This window comes from Sarcophilus harrisii, chromosome 1, assembly GCF_902635505.1.
Source record: "Sarcophilus harrisii chromosome 1, mSarHar1.11, whole genome shotgun sequence".
NCBI classification, from domain to species: Eukaryota; Metazoa; Chordata; class Mammalia; order Dasyuromorphia; family Dasyuridae; genus Sarcophilus; species Sarcophilus harrisii.
This window is the reverse complement of record NC_045426.1, coordinates 526686898-526705300: the sequence shown is the minus strand read 5'-3', so window position 1 is coordinate 526705300 and position 18403 is coordinate 526686898. Positions and strand designations below refer to the sequence as shown.

Here is an 18403-nt window from a genome sequence, read left to right as displayed (position 1 = left end):
TGTATATGTGATGAACCCCCTACCAGCCCCTAGCTGCCCTAGCTGCCCCATGCTGAGTATAACAATTGTCTTTAAGCATTTAAGAGGTTATAGTGTATAAGAGGGATCAGATCAGATCTTCTTAGCCCCTCTGAGCAATGGATATGAGTTGTAGAGAGATATATTTAAGCTAGACTTGTGGAATATCTTTCCAACTTTTGTAGTTATCCAAAATATTTTGGGCTGCCTCAGCATATAGATTTAGATATGTGAAAATGAGCTGAGAAATACACCAAGGAATAGTGGAGAAAGTAGTACAAAGAGGGTTTATAGCTAGGAGCCCTGGGTTCTTGTACAATCCTGCTCTGCATGATTTGAGGGATTATAGACCATAAATTGGTATAGAAATGTGAATTATCATCATGGTCATCATTTTTTAACATTGTGATTTAAGTTATTTCTTCAAAAGAACCCTATGATAGAGGAAATATGATAACTTTGAACCCCATTTTACAGAGGAGGAAACTCAGGCTAAAATGAATGTTTGCATTCCCTTGATTTAGGTAATAATAACTGCAAAGCTATATAAGACTTAAGGTTTATAAGGTACTTTAACAGGCCCTCATAACATTTGATTGTTCACAGTAACCTTGAGGGAGAGTCTATGGTCATTACCCTCATTTTACAAATGAAGAAATTGAGGGTCAAACACATTAAGTGATTCACCCACAGTCACACAGCTAGAAAGCATCACAGAGGGCCTCCAACCCAGATCTCTTCAGGTATTGTGTCCCTTTTGTTTCATTGGCTTTTTTTTAAAGGTTGAATTACAAACATTATATGACATTTGATTTTCTGAGCTTTCCCATTCTGTAGACACAAATAAATAAATAAGTGCATGAATGAATGAAGCCAATATTGAAAAAGTATCTTCCTTTAAAAAAAATGGTAAATGTTATATTTAATTCTTCAATTTGGGAGGAAAACATTGCAAAAGAAAATTGATTTTGAAAAGTAATCAAATGGGAAAGGGATTTTTCCAGCCACAGGTTTGCATCTGGTCCAGTATTCTAAGAGTTGGAAAGAAGGTAAGGCCCTTCTGAGGGCATCTAGATGGCACAGTGGGTAGAGTGCCAGACATAAGAGTCAGGAAGACTCAACTCTGTAATTTCAAATTTGGATTCCAACATGTAACAGCTGTGTGACCTTGCATAAATCACTTAACCCTGTTTGCCTCAGTCTTCTTATCAATGAAATAAGCTAAAGAAGGAAATGGCAACCTTCTCAAATAACAAAAAGCTCTTTTGGAGGAAGGTTGCCTTGTATTTGAAAGAGAGAGGCTTAGAACTGATTGGAGGACATGAAGCTGACATAAAAGAGGGAAGCTGCAAAAACTAACACTAAGGGAAAAAAATCAGTTACCTCAAATGCCCATTCCCTTGCTTTCCAAACATTCCTGTGAAACACTTAAACTCATTCTTGGGGAGAAGGTGGGAATATAAGGCAGAGGGGTGGGTATTATTGCTGATATTTTGATGTCTTTCTGTCTTATATGGATTCCACTCCACTGAACAAGATGTCCCTACACCAGGTGGACCTTGGTATCCTATCTTCCCACCCCCTTCTTTTCCTTCCTCTTTTTGTGTGTTGTCTTTCCCCTTTTAGATGGCTAGTCACTTGAAGGCAAGGGACTGTTTTTTTATTAAGTATATCCCCAGCACTTAGTACAGTGCCTGTACACCTAATAAATGTTTATTGAAATAGATTGGATCATCTTTTGTTTTATCAAGCTTAATTGTATAAACATATCTCACCTAAGTTGGAGAGGTAAGGAGAGACTAATGCATTATGTTTTACTAAAATTAACAAAAATAAATAAAACCCTCTATATCTTATGGGTGTAAGAATAATAATAACTGTGTTAACTGGAGTCTTACTTTAGTACAAAATGGTATCACTGATTTCATCTCCCTTTTCTACAATCAAATTTGGCTTCTGTCTTCCTTAAACTTTACCCAGGCATTTGGTTCCCTCCTGGATTCAGAAGCATGTAGTACTAAGGCCACAAACCATAAAACTGTAGCTCTTAGAGAGAAAGTTCTGTGTTCAATTCAACTCAACAAGCATTTATTATTGGCTATTGATCTGCCCAAAACTGTGTTAGGAGCTATAGGAGATATTAGTACACACACAAATCAGCCCCTGCCCTCAAGGTATTTACATTCTATTAGGAAGAATGACACTGAAGAGAACATATAAAATATGCCCCAAAAAGTAAAGTGGCTTTGGACTAGACACTTAAATTCTCTGAACTTCAGTTTCTTCAGAGTGGTAAGATGGGAAGATGAGTGAACTTGAATTCTAGTTATGAGTGAATTTCTGACCTGCCACTTGCTACCCATAACTGTAAAATGGGATGAGGAGGAGGAGGAATAGGAGAAATGGGGTAGATAGTCTCTAAGGCTCTTCCCATTTCTAAATCTTCAATGACAAATACTAAGCAATTTTTGTAGGAAACTAATAAGTGAAACAGTCAAGGCAGGCTTCATGTGGCAGATATCTCAAGTACCTTGTTCATATTAAATAAGTTTGTTGATTTGAACTTTTTGTAACCCACTCTTTTGTCCTATTCCCTTTTCCCACCCCAAACTCTACTTTTTCCCCTCTTCAACTGCTAAGTGGCCTGGAAACATCCTGCCTGAAATCACTGCAATGCAGAAAGGCTCATAGGGTATTTTTATACCTTGAAGGTGAACTTACCCAAAGCCCAGATTGTTATACCCTCTGAAATTTCTCCTGTTTCACAATTCAAAGAGAGACTTCAGAGAAATATGGCCCTATATGAAAGAAGAGTCTTAGTAAATACATCCCTCAAAATTTTCATTCTTAATGTATCGGTAGCTTTTCAGTTCATTATAGTGTTCTTAGTCAGTCTTCATAAAAATGCTATGCATCTTTATTAAAAATGGAAGTTCACATCATTTTATGTGCCCATAAAGATGGGTGGTGGGAGCTTTGATTAATTTCTCCACATACAGTGAACTTTACAGCAAATTGGACAGTGTAATTCAATTCCTATTTCTGTGGACTTTTTTTGTTGGTAGAAAATTGATATCATTCATATGTAATCATATTGCCTTTGCAAGAGATATTTAAGAAATAATATCCTGAGGTAATGATCGCATGGCTTAATTATTAATACCATACTTTCAGGCGAGACAGTGTGCATTCCTTTCCTCAAGCTTCACTCCTATCAAAAAATGTTTCTTCAGTCTAAACTCTTCAGTATGGCACCGATGCATATGTGGATGTATGTGTTTGTGCCTGTGTCTGTGTATATAGGAAGGAAGAAAGAAAGAAACAAGCATTTATTTAGTGCCTGTGTGCCAGGCACTGTGCTAAGTGTTTTACGATCTCATTATCTCAGACAAATATTATTTTATTTGCTCCTCACAACAACCCTAAGAGGTAGATGCTGTTATTATCCTCATCTGACAGTTGAGGAAATTAAAGTCTGGAACTCATCCAGGCCCCAGTGCTCCATCCACTGCCCCACATGGGGAGGGATGTAAGAACTACCTTCTTTGGCTCGCCCTTTCCTCGACAGTTGAGATTCCATTTCTAGGGTAACTGTTGGTTTTAAGAGGTATAACAACCTGACCATAAAAATCCACACTAGAAGGAAATTTGGCAGATAAGATTTAACAATCACAGTGACTATTTTTTTTAAGTCCAAATGTCAACCAAAACAGTTGGGTTATTTTCCAATTATATAAATACAAACCAAATTGAAGTTTGCTAGCTTTGGATCTTTTACTAGGTTTGACTCATTCGACTAATCAGCCTCATCCAGTGACAGAGATGCTCTGGTTTCTTCTTAAGGCTCTTTTGGAACTACCCCAAACCATTTCTCTGACAACCTTCTTTTTTTTAAGAATTTATCTTTTCAGATACACCCAAGCTCCCAGATACTTCCCCTCAAATTCACTACTTCTGTCGGAGAGAGTTTGTTAAAGCTGTGTCCCAGAATTGGAACCTGAGCTTTGGATCTTCCAATTCACAATCTGTGTGACCTTGGGCCTTTCTAGCCCTCGGTTCCTCACCTATAAAAAAAAAAGTCAGCCTGAGGGACCCCTTCTGGAAACTCCCCTTTGCTCTCCTTTTTCTGCTCTTCCCCTAGGATATACCTCTTCTGTGTGTCATGGCTGTTCTGTGAAAATCAGTGGGACTTAAGGACTGATGAGTTATATTTGGCAGCAGCCCGGAAAAACGGTTCTTCCAGATGCACACCTTGTACACTTGGCAGCCCTGAAAGGAGGCCTGCATTCTCAAGACCCACTCTAGTGCTTGTCTTGGGCCCAGAACAAGAGATGGAGCTGGGCCCTCTCCCAAAAGGGCAGGAGTTTATTCATCATTCTGGAGGAGGCTGGTATCTTTACCCCGCCCTGCTTTCTCCAGCACACAGACTTGCTGGCCTAGCTCTCCTGGGAAGACGCAGCTCCTGGAACTAGTAGAGGTAGAAGGGGAGTGGGTGAAACCCACAATTCTAACGTTTGGAGAAGGAGGGGGAGAAGGGGTATATTGAGAGCCAGTGTACTAGTGTCACTCCAGGGAGATGTCAGTGACAATTATGGTTGGCTGCAAAGCTTATAAGGCTCAGCACCCATGGAGCCAAATTTTAGATGAATAGACCCCTTAGTATTGATGTGTTCAGCACATCTGGCTCCCTTGGTCTTTGGCTCATAGACAGTCAAGAATGTATTGCAGTAACTAGAAAAATTCATGAATAAAAGATAGCTTGGGGGGGAGGATAGATTGATGAAGTACATGATTGTGTGTCCAATATATTTATACTACTGTTTTATGGACTGTGGTCTTGGGACTTTATGCATCTGATTCCAGGAGGTAGCCAAAGGCCTGGGTCCAGCTCAAGCAAAAAAGAAGCCTAAACTGATCTTGGGGAGGAAAGATAGAAGAGCTGATTTGGGAATCCCTTTCTAGTATGAGGTTCCCACTTAAAGTATTCTTATGCAGTATCTATTAGCCTGTTTTCCTTCCTTCTCTACCTATTCTTCACCCTTGTTGTTATACTAGCGCTGTGGTTTTATTTATTTCCACTCCTATTTCTAATAGTCATTCATGAAATCAAATTCTGTGACCTCTTTGAGTATTATGTAATAGGCATGCAAAAGTCTCTCTCTCTCTCTCTCTCTCTCTCTCTCTCTCTCTCTCTCTCTCTCTCTCTCTCTCCTCTCTCTCAGTTTCATTATTATTTTAGTTAAAATATAAAATGCTGATTGACTCAGAATCTTACTAGAAGTGCGATCTTGGACAAGTCATTTAAACTCTGCCTGCCTCAGTTTCCTTAGAGATAATAATAGCACTTATCTCCCAGGATTGTTGTGAAGACCAACCACGATACTATTTATAAAGGGCTTAGTACAGTACCTGGCACATAGAAAGTATCACATAAATTTTTGATATTACTAGGAGTAGTAGCTTCTTGGGCTGCTGCACTGCAGATACATGGGAAACAGGTAATAGCTCAAACCTGGTTGCAACTCAATACAAAAAAAAATATCATGCATATCCATGTATACTAACCTAACAATATCACTACTAGGCATGAATCCCAAAAGATATTTAAAAAAAAAAGGAAAAGAACTTATATGTATAAAAACATTTATAGCAGCTCTTTTCTCAGGGCAAATAACTGGAAATTGGGGAGATTCCCATCAATTAGGAAATGGTTAAATAAATGGTGGTATGTGATTATGAAGGAATATTATTATTCTATAAGAAATGTTGAGCAGGATGCTCACAGAAAAACCTGGAAAGCTCTCCATGAGCTCAAGCAAAGTGAAATATATTGTGTACATAACAGAGTTGTGGGATGATCCGCTGTGAATGACTTTGCTATCTCAGCAATACAACGATCCAATACTTCTCTGAAAGACTTAGGATGAAAAATTCTATCTACTCAGAGACGGAACTGATTGCATCTGAATACAGACTGAAGCATCCTTTTTTAAACTTTTTTTTTCTTGAGGATTTTTTTCAGGGGGGGGGGCTGAGAATCTATGTTTCTTTTGCAACATGACTTTATGGAAATATTTTGCACAACTTCACATGGGTCTTCCCAATGGGGGTGTGGAAAGGAAGGGGGAAAATCTGGAACACCAGTTTTTTTAATGTAAAAAATGTTTTACATGTAACTGGGGAAAATAATATTAAAACATAAAAAAGAAAAAAAGTTCTCCCTACAGGTCCATTACATTGATTAAACTGGGGTATATATTAGCTGACAGGTAAAAGCTGTTGGGGAAAGGGGAAGAATGGACATAACAGATAGGGTTCAGACAAAGACAGAAGTTTGCAATATACCTCCTCACTTTCAAAAATACACCAGTGGATGTACCTTACTCCATTTGCACTAAAGACAGAATCCAAATGCTCCAGTCATCCTCTACATTGCCAACCCATCTATTAAAATCTTAATGACTCAATAAAAGGCATATGAAGTCAAACAGCATGTATCCAAAATGGAATCTGAACTTTCAGTCTAGCACTCTACCATCCCAATGCTATTCCTTCTACATCAAATATAAAAGACTTTTGGATTCTCCTTTATTTGGGGGTTATTCATATTACATCTCCCTCACCTCCCATCCCCTTTATAACACATAATTGAAAGTTAGGCTACACTTTTCAGTAGAGAGATACCCTTCCTTCAAGGATAGTCACACAACTGGCTCTAAAGGTATCACAGCATCTTTGATTAATTCTCTAAGATTTCTCTGTTTTTTAAGCATAGGAAACCAGTCCATTTTCACCTCCACCTTAGCCTTCTTAGTTTCAGAATTAGCTTCAATGATAAGAAAACCTCGATTTCATACCCACAAGCCACCTTTCAGCTATGTGAAGAAGAGATGAAAAATATGTCCTGCTTTTGCTTTTTGATCTGATCTGAAAAAGAAAACAGAGCAAAAGTCCTGAGCTTTGGAAGGAAGTATAGAATAAATACATGTCCTGACTTTATTTTTTGTCTTTGAGGAATCAGCCTTAAAGGAAGAGTTCTTCCTTCTGAAGCCCCTGTGGTGATACGGTTTCCTCTGTGGCTGTGTATGTGTTTGGGTTTAAAAAGTGGATTTTCTATAACTCCAAATAATGGGCTTCTACTACATACAAAGATGTTGCTGCCCTCAGTAGGATAATTACTTTGATTTGCTTTTCTAGTGATGAGGAAAAGTTTGTTCTGATTTACTTATGATCAGAGCTTTCCAGCTCCCTTAGGACAAATAACCTTGGGATAATCTGAGATACAATCTGTGGTCAGAGAATACAGTGAAGATGAAAATATAAAGAAGCACCAGAAAGTGATATGTCTGGGTGTTCTAAGTTCTATCCGAATATTTTTTCTTTCTCCTCAGTTTATAAGGTTGAGTATAGACTTGACTGACAACTGGCTGGCATAGTGAATAGAAGGCTGGACCTGGAGTTAAGGAAGATTCAATTTCCTATGTTCAAATCGGACTTCAGATACTTAATAGTTGGGTGACCCTAGGTAAATCACTTAACCTTGTTTGCCTCCGTTTCCTCATCTATAAAATGAGCTGAAGAAGGAAATGGAAAAGCACTCCAGTATCTTTATTAACAAAAAACAAAACCCAAATGGAGTCACAAAAAGTTGGGCATGACTGAAAATGATCACATGTGACTGAAAATGAACAACACAGACCTGACTCATTGACAGTCAATTGTCTAAAAAATGCCCTTCCCAGTAAGCCAAGACTAGAAAAAAGGATTTTGTATTTGTTTCTTTAAATAGTGAATCTGGTTTGGGTATTTTGGTCATAGGATCACAGCTCTAGAGTTGGAAAGCATTCCAAAGACCATATAGTCTGACCCTTTCATCTTATAAATGACAAAAATGAGCCAGGGAAGATAATAACCTATCTAAAGTCACAGAGGTAGTAATTATCAAAGTTGGAATATGGATCTAGGCCCTCTGACTCTGGAATTAGTGCTCATTTGACTGATCCACACCATTTTATTTTCTGCCACAATGTGTTTATTTTCATTACTTTTTTTAAGTCAACATGGTCTGTGGTTTCTTGAATTTATCTAGCAGTGACAAAAAAAAAATTAAATTCTACACCCTTGAACAAAACTTTCCAAAAGAGATCGCTTCTTCTTTATTCATGAAAATATCAATGGTTTTCTTTTGTAAACTCCTCCTCTCCTTCATTTTGGATCCCTTCTCACCAAAATATACATATACAAGGTTCCTAGGAAATATTTATAGCTATGGCTGGTGCCCTTTGTTTAAGTGAAATTTTCCCCATGATTCCTTTATATCATCATCCAAAGGCATTTCTTTTTTCTTTTTTCTTGCTTTTTGTTTTTACATCACAACCATTTACCTAATAACTGTCTGCCTCTATTGAACCCTTCTTTATAAGAAAAAAAAAGCATTTAATCAAAGCCAACCAATTTAGCAATTGCATCTGACAATATAGACCTTACCCACTGTCATCCACTTTTTCTGGGAGAGGTAAGTGATCACAGATCATCCGTTTAGAGTTATATAGACTCTCAAAAGTCAACTAGTCCAAAATAATCACCTTATAGATTAGGAAATTGAGGTTCAGGGAAGTTGTGACTAGTTGAAGTATGAACAGTAAGTATTAGAAGCAGGAACTGAAATAGGTTCTCTGATTTGACAGGCCATGAGTTAGCTTGCCACTATATCACATGACTTCCTTATCAATTTTCTAGCATTGTTCATTAAAATTCATCAGGTTAAAAAAAGTTCATCGGGTTGCCTGTCCTTTAATAGTAATATTTTACATTGTTGTTTTTCTTGTACATAGTTTTCCTTTGCTTCTTTTTACTTCAGTTTGCATCATTCCATACAAGGTTTCTAAGGTTTCTCTGAATTCTTCATATTCATCACTGTTTAATAGTGTAATAATATTCCATAATATTTATGGATTAAAATGCATTCATCCATTCTCCAACTGATAGGTGCCCATTCAAAAGACATTTCTTAAGGATCTTTCTATTCAAGGCTTCCTACAAAGCCCTTGACAGATTAGAATTTTATACGTATCTTAAAAAAAAATAACCAAAATGTTTCAGCGTTAGTTCTTGCCTATGAGAGCTTATAAAATAATACAATCCTGTGGGAAATACTTATGACACCTAAAAAATAAGTGACAAGTAAGCATTTGAATGAAACAAGTAAATAATTATGTATTAACATTAACAATATCATCTTAAATTTTACAAAAGTTGATATTTTCAAAGTGCTCTTATGTGCTCTACTTTTCAGAGCAGAGGTTACACTTGTTTTCAAGACGTGGCATATGTAAAACTTGAGTTTTGTCAGAGAATGAAGTAATGAAGACGATACAGCAATGGTAATAAAAGGGGGGGGGAAGTATCATTTGAGTTGAAAAAAACAAAAATGGAAATTGTGTATTTTTTTAATGTAGTAATTTGATTTAAATTTTTTTAGTATGTTTTTTTTCTTTCAAAGATATCTCATCTTACAACTCTGGTCTATACTCAAGTCAATATAGTATATTGATTGCTCATCTCATTTAATCCAAACATCAATCCTGTTAGGCAAAAAGAAAAGGTATTATTATTCTCATTCTCCAAAAAAGGAAACTCCAATTATGTAGCTTCCTCAAGGCTACTTAGATAGCTAGTAGCAAAGCTAGAGCTTTGCCCCTAGTCTTCAGACTACAACCAAAGCAATATGTGATCCTTGGAGGTAGGGAGCGATGGGGATTGCATTTTTACACAGAGCAGGATTGGAGAGCAGACCCTCTTTATTTCAATTTACAGAAAGCTTCCTCAGAATAACGACAGTCCCAGGTTATGAGCATACAGGCCTGAAAAATGAATCTCCATCAAAACTAACAGAGTCACTCAAAAATATATCACCTGATAAGCAACATCTTTATAGATGAGACAACTCAGGTTTTTCCTTCAAAGTATAAAACCATTTACTCACTCGTTTCAAAATAAAACACTCAGCCCCTCCCTGATGCCAAAATCAAGAGGAAGCCAGGTATGTCCAACCATTCACATCCAAGGAGATGATTTAAGAATGGAGAAAGATTTGAGAGAACTTCATGCACTCAAAGCATCATTCCTCATAAACAGCAGGTCACCTCACTTAACCGGAAGAGGAAATAAAAAGGTTAGGAAAGTCGTTGTGATTCCCGTTGTTTCCAAGGCTGTTTTGAAGGTCCAGCTGTAAAGTGGCCATAAACACTTGCCAAATGCAAGGGGAGTGGTTTCCAGTTTGGTCTTTGTGTTTATTGTTTCTACACTGGAAACAGAATTGAATTCATAGCAGCAGCAAAACAAAGACAGCTCTGAGTTATACTGTAATTCACCATGGGAGATTTATGAATATTATTTTCCTGTAAAATCCAGCATTTTTCTCTTTACTACTTGCAACCTGTAAGTGGCATAAAACTGTATACCTGGCAGGATTTCCTATCTCTATGAGAGTCAAATACCAGTGTTAGAACTGCATTACGTGCACATGTGGTTATACAGTATGCATAAATTGTGCCTTTATGTTTAACTTGTCTAATCAGCTCACCATATCAAAACTTAATAAGTAGCTGCTTCTCATTTAAAGGTCTAGTAAAACTGCAATTACTATGGCTATAAGATGCCTTTGTTTCGAAAAGTGCATTAAATAGTTTTATAGATATGGTTAGAAGCACTTGTGTAGTTGTTTTTATGAAAGTGAATGAGTTCATTAATAATGGGAGTCAGAGACAGAAATACAAGTTGAGGAAGCTACTCGGGTCTTTGAATCCTGTACCTGGACATAATTTCTCTTAAGTCTGGACGCTAGCTTCCTCCCGACCAGGAGAGGGGCGACGTGAATCCAAATACTTCTCTGGTCCAGAATAAAATACAAAGTGTACCTTTAGAGGAAATGTTTTTGCCCTAACAGGGAAAGGGAAAATCATGACTAGAAAGGCAGGTGGAGTGTTTTGTTGGAAAATAAATAAATAAGTGAGAGGAAGCTTTTATGGCCCCAGAAAGTAATGAGCAGAGCGTCATACTGTGCATGCTTGGGGACTGGCATTTCTCTTCAAACCCGATCAATGAAAACAAGGTCACCAAGAGGGATGCTCTGAAGTGAGGTGGCTTCTCCATTCCTTCTAAATGACTTTAGAAAGTGGTTTGAGGTCCCAATTAAGATTCAACCTCTTCTCACACCCTCTGTTTGAGACTCATGGATGGTGGTCCTATTTCAAACATTTAGACCAAAGACAAAGGAAATGGCTCTTTCGGAATACAGATGAAGAAGAAGCACATTTCCAAAGAACTGATATTAACCTTCCCTCTATCCATGTAGGCACTATTGGCCAGACCTGTACATTTTTTCAAAAATGTATTTTCGGGGGGAAAAAAAGGAAATCTCAAATTTACTGTAAATGCAGACCAGGGAGGAAATAGCAGATGGGCAATGTTTAAGTTACAAACCTAAGGGAAGCTTTTTCATACAAAACTCTTAAACTGCAGCTCTTAAAATAAAGAAAGATTTTCTGTTTTCCATAGTGACTCACTAAACCTTTATTTAGACAGTTGGTAAAAACACCACATCACATATTTCACATGTTTTTTTTTTTCACTGCTGCAGTTTAAAAACGGTATCTGGGTTTTTTTTTCTCCTTCTAGAGGGAAGCAAGAATATACAGTAAGGCATTTTGCCTTTCATTATTTTTTTAAAATGAAACCTAAATGTATTTTGGAATGGTTAATATTCCCTTTCAGACCCACAGCATAGCACCCTCTGGTGCACATATTAAGGAGAAGGATTAGAACTATTATGGGGGCTTTGTTCATTTGCTGTTCAACATTTCCCAGAGATGAATTTTAATGCCCATTCAAAAATACAACAAAAACATAATGATCTGAAATCCATCATCTTGCCATTCAAGCACTTTTTTTGTGTAGTTCTTGCTAGGTTTGTAGTAAGTTATATTGTGGCAAAGAAAAACATTTTTCCTGTGTGAGCCAGTATTATTCACATATGACAGCACATGTAATGTGAGAAAGATTCGATGAGATCCCATACATATCAAGTACCAGGACTGATGATGGCTAGCCATCTTGCCCTGGGAGGTCTGGGGAAAATAAGGCTCCCTACAGCAAGACAGTCTTTAAATGGCAGAAAATTGGCAGATCTTTCAATATAACTCACCAGAAGAAGGACACGAGCACAGAAGACATAAGTCTGACCTCATGAGAGTACAAATATAGCACCCAGAAAGAACCAAAGATTCAGGAAACAGCTTCCACTGCTATAAGCTGGTGGTTATCATGTGGTTCCTTCTTTGATTTTTGCAAAAAGTGCATTTTTCTCATAAAACAAACTAATACTAGAAGCCTTGTTGAGAACAAGGGAATTCCCCTTTGAAAATTGGCCATATAAAAATCTTAAGGTTTTAGAACTGGTGAGGCATTGGAGAACATCTAGATTACCTCCCTCATATTCAGATGAGGAAACTGAGTTCTAACAGACCTGCTGATTTGTCTAAGAGGTTTTCATTAGCAAATTCCTACCATAGACCAGGGACTTACAAAACATATTTGATCCCTTCTCTCCAGGACTTGCTAATCATTTTTACCTAACTGAGAGCTACCATTCTTTCCAGTTCTAAAAAGCCTGGAAGTGGAATTGGATTAGAATTTCAGGAGCATTTTTCTAATCTGAGAAAAACAAAATTGAAAAAAACTAGATTTTTTAAAAGGGATTGCTTAGGAGAATGACATAACAAAATCAAAAGCCTTCCAAATGCCCCACACCCTTTGTCAAAGGAAGAGAGAAAAGCAATATTTATATAGTGAAAAAGAAAAAAATCAAAGGACAAGGAATAAGCATTCTTATACAACTCTAGGGGGTCAGTACTATTATCCCCATTTTACAGATGAGGAAACTGAGGCAGGCCTCTGAGGTTAAATGTCTTGCTGAGAGTCACACACTTAGTATCTGAGGCCATATGGGAAACTCGTGCCTTCTTCACTCCAAGTCCAGAATCACTGCACTCAGTGACAATAATCAGTAGTATTCCATTATCCCAAGGGAAGAATAAGCAATAGCGGCCTTAAAGACTAAAGCTGAGGGAGAAAAGGTGGTGCTAGGAATCAGACAGAGCTTCCACTGAATGGCCTTTGTCCATATAACCAGGGGCTGAATTCGCTGAATTACAGCAATCTATTATATAGAAAAACTATGTTTAACACCCTTCAGATTTAGGAAAACACCACCACCAACATAGCCCTTTCTATCAGTTCAACAATATTGAGGATTTAATTTGGTAAAGGGTTTAATAACATGGATTGGGATTTTATATTTTTTTAAGTTTTTTTTTTTTTTTAATTTAAAGAGAAGTGGAATGTTGTTTCCTCATTTATCCTCCATTTTACTTTTGGGAGAACTCCTGAGTTTATAACATGTAAACAATTTTCTTTGCAGGGAGCCCAGGGAAGGCTTTTCCTCACTAAACCATAATACATATTTGATCCTATTACTATTTGTTCAAAAGCCAGGAATGAAATATTTACACTCTATTAGCTCCCCCTCCTTTTTAGCCCCTTTCTTTTTCAAAATAAAGCAGAGACCCCTTCAATGAATTCTGTACAAAAGTCTCACCCATAACAGACTGAGATATCCTTGTGCACACTGATTGCCTGTGTGCCTTTCTAAAAATGAGAGTAACTAAGAAAGATAAGATGATGATGATGATGATGATGATGATGATGATAGTTACCATTTGCATAGTGCTTTACATATGTTATTGCCTTTGATTCTCCCAACAGTCCTATGAAATAGTAGTACTGTAATATATAAAAGTTTAAGAAACAGTTTCTGGGTAATTAATCATTTTATTAATCATCTAGGTAATAATAAAAGGTGTCAATGGCACTCTTGATTGCAAAAAACCCTTCATGGAAACCACCAAATTGGTTAACAATTAATAAGAAAAATGAAATTTATATTGACAGATGGATCTATTCTAATGAAGAGCTAGGGGACTTCCAGACCAGCTTTAGGAAATCCAGACAAACCAAAGCTGGAGGATAACACAATGAGCTTCTCCACTTGGAAGGGGTCTGAATAAGGTTGAGTAGAAAGTTAATCCAATCTCATTATCAGCAATGTCTTTCAAATAATGGCATGACCTAGTAGAGAATGAGAATTTAGGAAGGGGAAAAGAAACCTGGATCTCCTCAATAATTAGTTCTTTAATAATCATTTCTCCCAGTGCCATTATTATCCTCGTTTTTACAGATAAGAAACCATGCATGAGAAAGATTTTCTTAGTAAGTATTTGAGGCAGGATTTGAACTTCACCAATTCTAAATCTAGCACTATATTCACTGTGTTACCTAAGATAAGTTCTGTTCACTTTAACAAGAATTAAGTAAGGTTCTATGATTAGCCAGACTTACAAAAATGAAACAAACAATCCTGGTCTCAAGAAACATACACAAGTTCTTCAGTCAATGGGTCAGTGTTGAAGCAATTTAAAATTCTTTAAGATTAAAAATTTTTATAAATAAATAAAGCTTAGCCCAGTGGCACAATGTTAAATCTGGGCATTCAGATTTTGAGAAGGAAAAAAAAAAGATGCGCTAATCCAAGTCAGGGTTTGCCATCCTGTTCCTTGGTTAGAAGGCAAAGAATTTCACTGATAAAATCTGTTCTGGTCTCATCATCAAGACCCTTAAGCAGATAATACATAAAAGGCACCTGGAATATGAATGGCATGTTGAACCTGGAGACTGAAAGGCCTGTATTCAAAACCTACCTTTGAAACATATTCGTTGGATAAACTATTATCTCCAAGCATTGGAGTTTCCTCCTCTGTAAAATGGAGGTACTAAAATTTGTAGTAATTTGCTCACAGACTTATTTGAATGAATGAATGAATGAATGAAATTTGTTTATTAAGTGCTTACTATGTGCCAAACAGTATGACAAGCTGGAAATACAAATGAGAGAATTCATGTAAAGCTAACTATTTCTTTGACTCAAGCTCAGTAGCACAGTTTTTTTAGAAGTGCATCTGGTTATCACAAGTTAGAAAAATAACTTTGCTCAGGGAAAATAGAGAAGTTTGAGTATGTTAGGAGAGAGGACATTCAGGTCCCCTTAGGATATTTATGCAGGTAGGACCCACACTTAACACCATATACCAAGATAAGATCAAAATGGGTCCATGATTTAGACATAAAGAACGAGATTATAAACAAATTGGAGGAACATAGGATAGTTTATCTCTCAGACTTGTGAAGGAGGAATAAATTTGTGACTAAAGACGACCTAGAGACCATTATTGATCACAAAACATAAAATTTTGATTACATCAAATTAAAAAGCTTTTGTACAAACAAAACTAATGTAAACAAGATTAGAAGGGAAGCAACAAACTAGGAAAACATCTTCACAGTTAAAGGTTCTGATAAAGGCCTCATTTCCAAAATATATAGAGAATTCACTCTAATTTATAAGAAACCAAGCCATTCTCCAATTGATAAATGGTCAAAGGATATGAACAGACAATTCTCAGATGAAGAAATTGAAACTATTTCTAGTCATATGAAAAGATGCTCCAAATCACTATTGATCAGAGAAATGCAAATTAAGACAACTCTGAGATACCACTCACTACACACCTGTCAGATTGGCTAAAATGACAGGAAAAAATAATGATGATTGTTGGAGGGGATGCGGGAAAACTGGGACACTGATACATTGTTGGTGGAGTTGTGAACGAATCCAACCATTCTGGAGAGCAATCTGGAATTATGCCCAAAAAGTTATCAAACTGTGCATACCCTTTGATGCAGCAGTGTCTCTACTGGGCTTATACCCCAAGGAGATACTAAAGAAGGGAAAGAAAATGTTTGTGGCAGCCCTGTTTGTAGTGGCTAGAAGCTGGAAAATGAATGGATGCCCATCAATTGGAGAATGGTTGGGTAAATTGTGGTATATGAATGTTATGGAATATTATTGTTCTGTAAGAAACAACCAGCAGGATGAATACAGAGAGGATTGGCGAGACGTACATGAACTGATGCTAAGTGAAATGAGCAGAACCAGGAGATCATTATATACTTCAACAATGATACTGTATGAGGATGTATTCTGATGGAAGTGGATTTCTTCGACAAAGAGAAGATCTAATTCAGTTTCAATTGACCAATGATGGACAGAAGCAGCTACACCCAAAGAAAGCTCACTGGGAAATGAATGTAAACTGCTTGCATTTTTGTTTTTCTTCCCAGGTTATTTTTACTTTCTGAATCCAATTCTCCCTGAGCAACAAGAGAACTGTTCAGTTCTGCACACATATATTGTATCTAGGACATATTCAACATATATAGGACTGCTTGCCATCTAGGGGAGGGAGAGAGGGGAAAAATCAGAACAGAAGTGAGTGCAAGGGATAATGTTGTAAAAAAAACTACCCTGTCATGGGTTCTATCAATAAAAAGTTATTATAAAAAAAAGAATGCAGGTATATTTATCTATCATCAGGCAATTTTTACCTCTTTGCCCAGTGTTGGATCTTTTTTATTCTGTTTTTTGTTCATTCATTTAAGTGTTTAACTATCGATGTTATCAGTTTTTCTCAGGGCTGTCATCCCTTTGTTTTAATGAGATACTTACTTCAGCATGATTCACCTCCCCACTCATTTTTTCTATGATGAGGACTGTAGGAAGCCGTTCGTGGACATTATCACCTCAGCACAAATGGGTCAGAAACTGACTGGGTTAACTCTATGCTCAGACCTTAAGTGTTGTTGGGTCAGAAACTCCATAACCAGGGACCCTATGGGTCCCTCCAGAATTCTATATCCCCCTATGACAGACTAACAAAATAGAACTATACAGAAGAACAGGAATTCTACTCCACCATCACTACCATTACAATTGAGAGCCTTAAAAAGTGATTTCTATAGTCAGGTTCCTGGTTTAAGTTGCTTCAGGGCAATTCATATTCTAGGAAAAAATATTCACCAGATCTTCAGATAACAAGAATAGTTCATGCATCCTTGAAATAGGAGTCAGCCATTTTATTTTATTTTTCCAATTTTTTTCTTTTTTTTTCCCTTTACCCACTCCCCTAGACATAAAGTGATCCAATTAAACATATGTAATTTTCTACATATATTTCTACAATTATCATGATGCACAAGAAAAATAAGATCAAAAAGGAAAAAAATGAGAAAGAAAATAAAATGCAAGCAAAAAACAATAAAAAGAGTGAAAATACTATGTTGTGTTCCACACTCATTTCCCATAGTTCTCTCTCTCTGGGTGTAGATGGCTCTCTTCATCACTGAACTGTTGCTGTGTATAATGATCTCCTGGTTCTGCTCACTTCACTCAGCATCAGTTCATGTAAGTCTCTCCAGGCCTTTCTGAGATCCTCCTGTTGGTCATTTTTTACAGAGCAATAATATTGCATAACATTCATGTGCCATAACTTATTCAGCCATTCTCCAACTGATGGGCCTCCCCTCAGTTTCCAGTTTCTGGCCACTACAAAAAAGGCTGCCTTAAACATTCTTGCACATACACAAACATTCTTTTCCTCCTTTAAGATCTCTTTGGATTATAAGCCCAGTAGTAACACTGCTGGGTCAAAGGGTATTCACAGTTCGATAACTTTTTGAGCATAGCTCCAAATTCCTCTCCAGAATGGCTGGATGTATTCACAATTCCACCAACAATGTACCAGTGTCCCTGTTTTCCCACATCCCCTCCAACATTCCACATTATCTTTCCCTGTCATTCTAGCCAATCTGACAGGTATGTAGTGGTATCTCAGAGTTGTCTTAATTTGCATTTCTCTTAATAATGATATAGAACATTTTTATATGAGTATAAATGGTTTTAATTTCTTCATCTGAAAATTGTCACTTTATATCCTTTGACCTTTTTTAATTCAGCTATTTTATTTTAATAAAAAATTTTGTGTTTTTTTTTTAAATGAATGTCAGAGCCAACCTTTATGTTTTAATAGGGGAGAAAATCTGAAGTCAGTTAAACCTCCAAAGAATGTTTTCATTATAGGACTTTGAATGATTAAATCTCTTTCAAGGTATCACTTCTTGTTTTCTTATGTCCAGAAAACTGTTTTTGATGTCTATGTGGAAGGGCTGTCAAATGGGAAACTTTACCTCATTTTACTATTTTCTATAGATCTACAACAGCTATCAGTGAACCACAGCCTGAATTTGTCCCTTTCCCTATGCTGTAGCACTAATCTGCACCACATTCAAGTAAGTAGGAACTTGTCTCTTTCCTTAAGTGTGGTAGAAATGAATCTCAAGTTGTTCCTAAAGCACAGGGACAGAGCTCAGGAAT

The 18403-nt window shown here is 36.9% G+C and overlaps 1 long non-coding RNA gene across 1 annotated transcript in view; it reads right to left on the bottom strand.

Annotated features, from left to right (window-relative positions):
- The window catches only part of LOC116420626, a 75805-nt gene extending 58962 nt beyond the window's left edge, over positions 1–16843 (bottom strand). Inside the window, exon 1 of the long non-coding RNA XR_004230996.1 lies at positions 16700–16843. This is a non-coding gene — a long non-coding RNA (uncharacterized LOC116420626). The remainder of the gene's footprint in view (positions 1–16699) is intronic.
- Positions 16844–18403: the final 1560 nt, after the last annotated feature.